Genomic DNA, 10,789 nt, shown 5'->3' on the forward strand with positions numbered 1-10,789 from the left:
CAGATATTGGTCGAGACAAAAGAAAAAAATAAAATTGATGTTAGCCTTAGTCAGTTTTAAAATATCTATTTTCAGAAATCTTTTGGAATTTTTAGATTCAGAAAGTCTTGCGCTTGGTTACTGGGGTGTATTTAAAAGTTTTCTGCGAGTTTTCATTTAAAAAATTGATCATGCTACGTTTGATTCAAAGTAAATGTCACATGTGCATGGTGTTTAAATATGAAGAATGGAAGAACATGTAGAATGTGTTCAAATTGTTTGGATAAAATTTAATAATGTTGTACGACTACTCAAACCCCTTTTTATTTTATAAAAGCTTTAAAAAAATAACGTCAGTATCATGGATATGAGGATTACGAGATATTAAAGTATAGCTTTTAAGCCTTTGTCAAAACAGTGTAATTCTGTGTTCATTACATTAATTCAATAAAAATGAACATTTTTGAGAAATTTTCTTTTCACTGCTCATAATTATTATTATGTTCATCATTTATTGCACTCCATTACGTATACGATCGGTCCAATGAGTAAATAAAAAGTGAAATCGTTTTTATAAATCTCAATTTAGGAATGACTAATGGATATCATAACGACAATATGTTTCCAAATGGACGGGCAGTGACAGGAAAAAGGACTACGAATAATAAGAAAAATGTTTACACATTATATGTAGACAATAAAATATTATGCTTTGTATAGTAGGTTGACTGACTGACGTTGTAAGTAAGGTTAGTATTCTTGTTTAGCGACATATGATGTCTAAAATATTACTTGAACAAGATTAATTAAATATTGGAAATGAATGACTATAGAGCAAAATTGTGCTGAAAATATTTTATAGGCTTCATCCAAAACTGCAGGCAAACTCTATCTTGGACAAACTCTAAGGTACAACTATTAATTGCAGGCCTGTGTATCAAAAATGCAGAAAATGCAGACTTGCGGTTCTTAGGCAAGCCCTAATATTTAATCAACAGAAGACTGAGAGAACTAAGATATTTTTTAATACTTTTTAAATGATTATTTGCAAATGCTCAATTTGATGACTTTGCACTATTCTTATTGAAAGCTAAATATTCACAAAGAGTTTTTAATAACAACATAACATACATATTTGTAGCTTTCCTCCTATTTCTATAACTTGATGGATGGATAATATGAATACACAGCTGATTTCCTCTATTTTTCCTTTCTCTCTTCTCCGAGAGAAGTAAATGAGAAAAAGAAAATATTTTGAGAGGAAAATTCTCTCTTGTTGCACATTTTCTATCGACAAAAAGCACATTTTAGCCTTCCCGTTCTGAGTTTTTCCGACAAGAAAAAATTTACTCATCTACTAGCATGTGTCGTCAGTTTAATTTCAGATTTCAGCGCATTCAGACGTGCTTTTTGATTTTTATTACTAATTAGATTCAAAATAGTGGAAAAAGAAAAACAGAAAAGAAAAATTATTTTAATTGTATGCTGTAAATTCTAGATAATTGCTTTTGTTGTATATACAAAATGAAAGTAAATTAAATAATAAGAAAAAAAGTGATTTTTTTTTCTCATATGAATTAAAAAGTAAATTGACATTTATTGTTTAAACTTCTTGAAATTTTAGCATTCAAAACATTTTAAATATTTTACTATAAACAAATTTGGAGTAAAAAATCTTTTTATCTTATAAAGTCATCCCGTAACCAAGTGAAACATAATCATTTTAAATGAATAAAAAATTAAGAAGTTCTTATGAAATATGAGGTCCAATAAACAAAATTAAAATGAAAACATTTGAGAGCTTTTATGAATAATAATTAAAGAAACATTTTCGGATGGATTACTAAGTTGTCAGATTACCAGAGGCAATGAGATTTGAAATTATAAAGTCTGTGAAAATAAAAAATGAGTTTTTTTGGAAATTATAAAATATTATTGAAAGAAAAAATGAATCACCTGTGAAAATAATAAATAACAAGGTTTAAATATGTTTATTGAAACTGAAACATTTCGGATAATTCAATAATTTATATTTTAAACACAATATTATCCAAAAAAAAAATAGTGAAATAACAAAAACATAAACTTAAAGACATAAATCAGTTTTCAGATTGACTATATATTTTGATATTTTGATATATTTTGACAGTTTAAATTTGTTCAAAAATAAACGCATGGAAAGCAAGTTATTAATAAAATAGCTTAATATAAATTTTGAACACTCCAAGTGACATTAATCACATTATTTTCAAGTAATACAAGTTAATAGCATTTTAGCTCCCATGACACTGAAATATGATAGAATAAAAAAAAAATCAATAAATAATTGATTTTTTAGAGTCGAATTATGAAAAACAATTTGAATGAAATTTTACTTAACGTATATTTGGAAAATTTGAAACAAATCATTACCAATAAGTGACATTATATATGAAAAATAATTATTGGAATTTTCATATCAGATTTTTGAAAGAAATTTTAACATATTTAAGCAACGAAATGTGAAAAAATGAATGCAAGTGACTAGTTTTAACCAAAAGTAAAAAATTATTTTTAATCTTCAATCATGTAGATTTTATTAGAAGAAGTAATTAAGTTGAAACGTATTTACAAGAAATAATCGCAAATTAAATTAAATAAACAAATCCATAGGAATAAATTTTAAAATACCTAATACAAACTCATAATATAAATTATCAACAAAAGTATTAAAAATCAGCACGGAAAAAAATTCCACATACAATAAAAATATTTTCAAAGAAATGAAAATTCTGCAAAACAGATATGAATAAAAATATTTCAAACATATTCATTTTGGGATGAAATCAAGCCAAGGTGTATAATAAAGTGTGTAATAAACCGAAATAAATGTGAAACTAATAGTAAATCAGCACCTCGAAGTAACACAAATCTTTAACATAAATATTTTCATTGCGCACAAGAAAAGAGTTTTCTCCAATCTCCTTTTGTGTAATTTAACCGCAGTGTGAAATAATAATCATAAATTATCAGCTGGCTGTTCTTCTTAAAAATTCAATTTTATGACTAGCTAATTGATCTGAAGGAAAAGCTTTTTGAAATAGTCTAATCAAAACATTAAGTAACTATCAATTTTTGCAAATATATTCTGCTGAGAAATTACAATTTAATATATGACCAGTTTAAACAGAAAAAGTTCTAAACTTGATGAAGAAACCAATGTGGAAGAAAATGGAAAGCTTGTGGTAAATTTAAGCTATTTTAAGTCTTCTGAAACTCATAGAATCGTGAATATTGTAAAAAAAATTGTACTGACATACAACTTTACAACGAAAAAGTTTATTGTATAAAATGGAATAGAGATGTTTTTTTTTTTGGTGAATCTTTAATGACGAAATGAAAGTCAGTCAGTGAAACGAGAACAGGACATTCATTTTTAATGGGATTAGTAAAATACTGAATTTGTTTTGAGGTGAGTACAATATTTTTTGAAACTCTGGTTCTGATTATTTAAAGGTTTATTAGTAATCATTCAGATATGACGTCGAAAATATGAAAAGGAAAAACTAAAATGAACATTTTACATATTAAATGACTTAAAATTCGGTTAACATTATGTTTCCGAGGAAACTAAATTAGTAATTAAGGATATGGGTTGATTTCTTAAGCCCTGAAGGAGCAAGTCTAAAAAAGTGGTTATAATAAAATACCAAAAACAATATATTCTTATAGCTTAGAAATTTGGCGTTAAAATGTTTAATCATGAATCTTTCAACCAACAGCATCCTAAATCTTGTTTATGACAAAGTTAATCTATCTATTAAATTGGACAAGCTAACAAAGGACATATTTCACAAGTCACAAAATTGATGTCTGTATTCCTACCTGTCAATCATTAATATATCTTTGCAATTTTTCTTTCTTGCTCGAACAAAGGTGCTTTTCAGTATTACTAGCACTTAGCGAGGTAGCATAATTAAATTAATTTTTTATTACCGATGTTGCCTCAGCATTCATTATTTTAGTTTTTATTCTAAGCGTTGTCTAATTTGACTGTACAGATCCGTGGCCAATTTTCGATACCACTTTTGTATGCTAACTGCAATTCTGTCCCTTTCAATCGTTTCCTACCATGATGCCGTCCATGTAATGATTATGATGATGTTTATTAAAAAAATCACTTATTTTGCAGCCATCGCCTCTTATAATACTCATTCAATGTGAGAGATGATCGATATTGATGTAATGAATTTTTAATCGAGACTTTTTCACTTACATTCTACATTATCATCAATAATGTTCAACATTATATTTCCTTTCTCATTTTTCACAATATACTTTCATTGTCTTACACACAACGACTTTCGTGTATGTGGATTAAGCTTAAATAAGATTACATTTTTTTCTGAGTTAATTTTCATGATGCATCGTATTTAAAATGTTTTTTATTGAATTTTCATATACAATCTGAATTTTCAATTTATGGTACTTAAGAAAACTTTTCATGTAAAGGTAAAATCTAGATATTTTTTTACAGCTTTTTATTCAACACAATTAGTACTCAAAAACTCTTGAATATTTCAAAACCTTAATTCTAAGAATACTAAAGTGCGTACAAACAAATTGAAATTCCATTGTAAACGATTTTATTGATTTAGATAAATTTGAGCACTGTTGACCTATTTTCATCACTTTTGTGACGTTTTAAAAAGTATACATGACGTTTGGGAAAATTAAATATTTTAAAGGATTCGGAACGAGTGTTCAAATATTTATTGGTTTTAAAACTACAGTAAATGTGAACAGAAGGAATCTAATGGAGTTAAATTTTAAAATGTTTTCTTTGTTCAGACGCTATGACATTTTTTTTAAATCATTAAGAATGAAAAAATGTCTTAATATAAGGAAACCACGAATGGTTACAAAAGTTCAAAACGCATATGTCTGACGTTATTTATGATGTAAGTCAATATAAATTCTATTCAAGAAAAGAAATTAGAAAGTATGCCAGTGCCACAATGAAATTCATGAACCATAATGCCAAAAAAATGTACATACTACAGCAAGAACTTTTTTTTGTTTGTCTAACTAGCGGAATAATGATGAAATATTGAAATAGACAAAGTTTTCATTCAAGAAAGAAATATAAAAAAAAAAACATTTTTATATAAATAAATTAACGATCAATAAATGTTAATATTATTTGTTTTGTAAAAGGAAATGCGAAAGTTTTGACTGAAAATAATAGCAATAATTTTAGCCCTTTGCATGGCGTAAGCACCATGTTCTGTGACTATTTGACTGAAATTTCTAAGTATTAGGAGTGTAGCTAGAAAGTTTTTGAGGAAGCAATTTGAATTTTTTTTTTCCAAAAAGGAGGGATGGAGTTCCCTTGAAAGTATCGATACTATCGATCTTCTTAGTATTTATAAAATTCATTAAATGAAAAAGTGACTTGAATATTACATTATGAGTATAAAACTCCATCAAGCATGATGGTAAAATTTTAATGTGTGTCCTTTTAATCTCATTTGATCAAAAAATTCTAAGCAAATTCAATCTTCATAGAACTTCTGCAAACACGTTTCCATATTTTCCCTCTAATTTTTTACAATTTAACTTTTCATTTATTTTTTTAATCAAGTTTCTTTTTCATCATTCTCTTTTATATTTTTATCATGATGAAGAACACATGTTCACAATTGACGATATTATGGTTATTTTTTTTATACAAAATAAAAGTGCAGAGCGTGAGCTTTAAAGACTGATTGTGCTTTTTTGTTGACCATAATTCATGAATGAACATTTCAGAATTTTAATTTTTCATTAAAATGTTTAATAAATATTTTTCTATGAATTCTTTTTTATAGAAGTTTTACAGGCAGACCTTTATGTTTTCATTAATGTCAGTGGGATGGAAAATCAATTCGAAGATTCTTATAGGTTAAAAATCTATTCTAATAATATTTTAATTAAAAAAACTCAATCATCACCTGAATAGACATTTCTCATATTATGTAAGCATTTATAATCAAGTTTATATTTATAGATTTTGGTGTAATATGATTCATCATTGCACATTTTCATAAAAAAAAATAATACTTAATAAATTATAGATATATAAACATACCTAGCAGTTTCTCATAAGAATTTACTCATGGAATAGCTTTAGTCAGAAGAAAAAAAAGTTTCATCCTATTCATTCAATACCACAGACAATATTGGAATATATTGATGGTGATGATACTAAACTATATACGTAAGTTTAAATATATTTTATTTATCATCTGTCGAAAGTAATACAGTCTTGAATATAGTACAAAAACTCTTTACTTTTCATTCCATAGTAATGCTATTAATAGAGTTATAGTTGAAGAAAAGCAGAAGCAAAAATGGAATATCAAAGTAAGTGTAAGAGATTTGTTTCACTCACATGTGAGCTCTTTGTACATGTACTGATACTACGATAATGAATATAAAGTGCAGGTTCAATGTAATGGAAAGAAAATGATAAGGATGGCATAAAAATGGTTATATAGTATTTTATAAAATTATAAAGCATTTTTATGGATCTTTTTGGTTGAAAGCTCCTGAGCTTTATTATGCTGATTGGCTGTTTTTAACTTTTGATTGCCGAAATCCCAGCAAACAGATCCAAAACACTTTATATTCTTCTAAATTATCCAATAAAAGCATCTGATATCCAATGAACCAGGCAAGGCAGCCTTAAGCAACACAATATCAATAATACATACCATAAATATTTAATGATTTATATTTAAGACTGATAATCTTACCCTATCATCATTTATATGACTGTCTATATATTACAAAACTAGACTTACATCATCTTGTCAGGAATATTGTGTAGACTTATAGATCGAGCTATTCAAGGTTTAATATGATCTGAATAAATTATTATTATCTTCCTTACTTTTGACATTATCAATAATCTAAGAACTTCATTAAGAATTCAGATACTTAGAAAGAATTCAATATGGTTATTATCTTTTCCTTTTTTTCTTTGATACCTTATTCATTCTATGCTGTGTATATCACAAAGAGTAGTTGATAAGTTACAAAAAAATAAATATTCATGTACAACAAATTTCTTAAGGTCGGTTTTGACAGGGGTTTTGACCTTTATATTGAATTCTTATTCCATAATATGGTTATTGATTTTAATATTTGAAATACAACTCTCGTGTAACCACACTGTTCCTTAAGAATATCAATTGAATTCCCAGGTTTTAAAGAGATCTGAAAAACAAAATAAAAACCAAATCCAGATATAGATGTTATTCTAAATCGTCTACTGGCTGCTCTTTTCAATTTAAAAACATCAATTGACTTATGTTATTTACAATGAGAGATCAAAGAGAAACGAACTGAAAGATTTGGCAATAGTCCTACCTTAAGTGCGAAAATTTTAGTAGAAATAATACATTGAGTTCTTAAATCACCGTTGCCTAATGTAAAAAGATTAAATGAGTTCAAATATTTTATTTTGATGAATAGTAAACATTAATGATATTGAGTCCCAGTCAGTAGAAAAAATCTAGAACTGAAACTTTTTTTTTTACCTCGAGTACGAAATTGACTTGGCTATTGACTTCAATGCAATAAATATCATTTTATTAGTTCTGTCAAATTTATTTTCCTATAACTTTGATACTCTCGATAGTCACAGCTTTTTTTTCGCATACACCAATTACTTTCAAGTATATGAAATGTTAGTGTGTTATTAAAAAGTGTTTTTGAATAAAAAAGGAAAGTGTCACAACTTTCATGTAACAAAGAAAAATTACTTTAAGCTTGCTATATATCTGGCATTAAAAACTTGAATCACTTCCTACCGCCTGCAAGGAAAATATTTAAATGAAGAGAAAATGCTCGCATTATTTTTCACTTCTGCAATTTTTTTTTCTCGCTCCTTGTTCATTGTTCTGGATTGTGTTTACTTATCATCACAGTTTTATCCTGTTCTTCACTGTCGCATAGCTTGTTGTCATATTAATATTTATTTTTCTTTTTCTTTTTCTCATCATTATTCTTCATTTTTATTATAATATTCATTATTATTAGATCAGGTTTAGTTAGCATTTAAAATAATTAATTATTTAATAATAAAAATATTGTTTAGACATGAAATTAACAGAGCTCGAAGTCGGCTCGAATATATGGAGTCGAGTCGAAGGTTACAAGTGCTTAGTGCAACTTTTCAAGTTAATTAAATTGACCTTTTTTAAAAGATTCCTTACGTATAACGGATGTAATTTTTACTCATCCCATAAAAAATGAATTTTTTCAAAAAATTTCACTGGTCAAGGATTCAATTTTCAAAATTTTCAGCTTTTTATAGCAATTTCCTAACAGGAAAAAAAAGATTTCTGTTTGTTCTTCTCAATGGGGTTCCAGCAAAATTTATTCCAATGGTAATTCTATTTATTATCCTGATACGTGCACTTTATTTTGTCTAAAAATGGAAAGATAAAATGAGCTTTCTTCACGGCCCACACAGAAAATGAACGCTTTTAAATTAGACGAACAAAGTGTAAATTTAATTTGTTTTTATTTTTTTATTTCCGTATAAAAACTTCTTATTGCTCTAAATTTTTTCAACAATTTTTTTTTCTGTGATTGATGGTTTTAAATCCATATTATTGATTTGTTGAAAGGGAAGTAGAATTAATTGGATATTTATTTAAAACGTTAACAATTGATTTTTTTAATAAAATAAAATTCAATTTATGGAAATTTATTTATATGTATGCTTGAAATATGCAAAATTGAATTAAAATTAAAAAAAATTAATTTACACTTGCAATAAGCAATAATTTTATTTGTCTGTTTTCGAATTTTGAAGTAACGATAAACTCATAAAAGAAGTCAGAGTAGAAATTCTTTAAAAATATTTTAATTTTTTGACAATCTAATGTTGAAAATTTCGAATTTTAGATAGCCACACTCTGAGTTATTGCACCGAGCTCTACATATACTCTGAGCTTTATAAATAACTTACTTCATTTTAAAAGCCTGAGCTCATTTTAGATTCATCGGATTACAATATTCTTACAACTGGCAAGTTTTATTTCTACACGATAAAATCTAAATTTAGCTACAGTTCAGAGAATCACATTCTGCATAATACAAAAAACTTTTACATTTATAACATTTTTCAGCATGGCCATTATCATAATTCTTGTGTGCTCAAATACTAAAAATTTGTTCTTTATCTATATGCTTAACTTTTGTTGTTGTTGTTATACGTTCCATACGCTAATTAAGTAATAAAATTTGTACAAAACATTTTACAACTTCTACGTTTTTTGTGCAATTAATAATTTCTCAGTATTTCTATCCCGGGAACCCTCAATCTAAATCTAGCAACCAATTAATGTACCAAGACAAAAATGCGCGGAAATGACTTTATAGGAACCGAATTTCTTCTTTCATTCCTGGTTTGCTTGTTGAATCATTTGCTTTAAAACTTTGGTTCAATGTAAAAACTTTTTGTTCTTATTATTTTCTTATACAGTCAAAGAAAGTGAGCCACTTATATGAAGCGTCTATTGTCGTTAAAGGAAATTCTTATTAAGGATGCGGAAGGAATATTGATAAAAAGTGACTTTGTACGTTATAAGTGGGAAAATATTCATGCTTCAAATTTATCTCATCTTTTTTATCATCGCACTCATTAAAAATTAGCGTGTAATGATTTTTCATTCTTATCCTCATGTAAACAGTTAGAATTTAATTACCATCGTAATTATTTTTTAATCGCATTCAGCACTTTATTAATGAATGCGAATGAGTTTCATAGCTACGGTTTGAAATTTATCATCGATTTATTTTGATTTACAATCAATTTATTCATTTTTTTTATTATTGAAACAAAAAAGTATTTAATTGTAGAATTCTAGGGTCTTCTTAAATCTAAATCGCTACTTTTCAAGTATGAATATTGACAATCAATATGCTAAAAACATAAGCTTGACAGTTCTTCAAACCCACGAGATTTATGCATCTTTATAAATTTTTCAATATTTTTCAATCATCTGATTAATTTTCAACACATTTCCTATCAATGCCTTTAAGGTCTACCCACAAACTTCCGTAGAAATATCCTTTTCAACAACAGTAAAAAAAACTGTAAAAGCAAAATCGTGTACTAAACCCAGATTAAAAGTTTATCTGTTTTGAAGCTCCACGACTTTGAATTATTTTCCCATCGGAAAACAAAAAAAAAATGTTTTCCATTTAGTCGTCGTAACACCTTTCAATTGAAAATTTTCACTGAAATAAATTGAATTTTAAATCTCTCACTAAAAACTTAGCTAAAAACTGATTCCTGAGCAAGTGAAGCGTCAGATTATTTTGAAAGTTCCCTCAACCCAAATAATCTTTTATTGCCCTTGAGAGAAATTTTATTTTTGTTTTCTGTACACTTTTCACTAGTTTCTACACTATAGGCATATCAAATGAATTATTGTCTTACTTTCCGCTTTAGACCCCAATGTGAGATACAAATATATCAACAATAAAAGGATTTTGGCAAATCATTACTCAATCTTGTGAGTTTATAGTCATGATAAGCTTGAATTTTCTTGTAAATTCTTAAATTTAGGTTAAAGTCGGATTAGAGCTATAATATCAATAAAATTCGCAAGCTTTTTTTTTTTAGTTTTTCAAAATGCTCATAAAGTGTGCCAATTTTAAGCTTTGTTTATGTTTATTTGAATGAAAAAAAAATAAAATCTTACAAATTATAAAAGATGTTTTTTAAAACCCAACAACAAAGAAGTTTTAAAGCCTCATTTAATATCAAATT

The 10,789-nt window shown here is 26.8% G+C and overlaps 1 protein-coding gene across 13 annotated transcripts in view; it reads left to right on the forward strand.

The window, feature by feature from the left end:
• The first annotated feature begins 2,796 nt into the window (after positions 1-2,796).
• The window catches only part of LOC139095806 (small conductance calcium-activated potassium channel protein-like), a 121,318-nt gene continuing 113,325 nt past the window's right edge, over positions 2,797-10,789 (forward strand). For 10 of the 13 annotated variants that reach the window (XR_011544896.1, XR_011544898.1, XM_070647283.1 and 7 more), the window contains exon 1: positions 2,797-3,430. The gene's annotated coding sequence lies outside the window, so the exon portion shown is untranslated. The remainder of the gene's footprint in view (positions 3,431-10,789) is intronic. The other 3 variants (XR_011544895.1, XM_070647281.1, XM_070647289.1) reach the window with 1 other exon arrangement.

The sequence above is a fragment of the Chironomus tepperi genome, unplaced genomic scaffold, assembly GCF_022539635.2.
Source record: "Chironomus tepperi strain 1889 unplaced genomic scaffold, CSIRO-AGI_Ctep_v1 contig_376, whole genome shotgun sequence".
Classification (NCBI taxonomy): Eukaryota; Metazoa; Arthropoda; class Insecta; order Diptera; family Chironomidae; genus Chironomus; species Chironomus tepperi.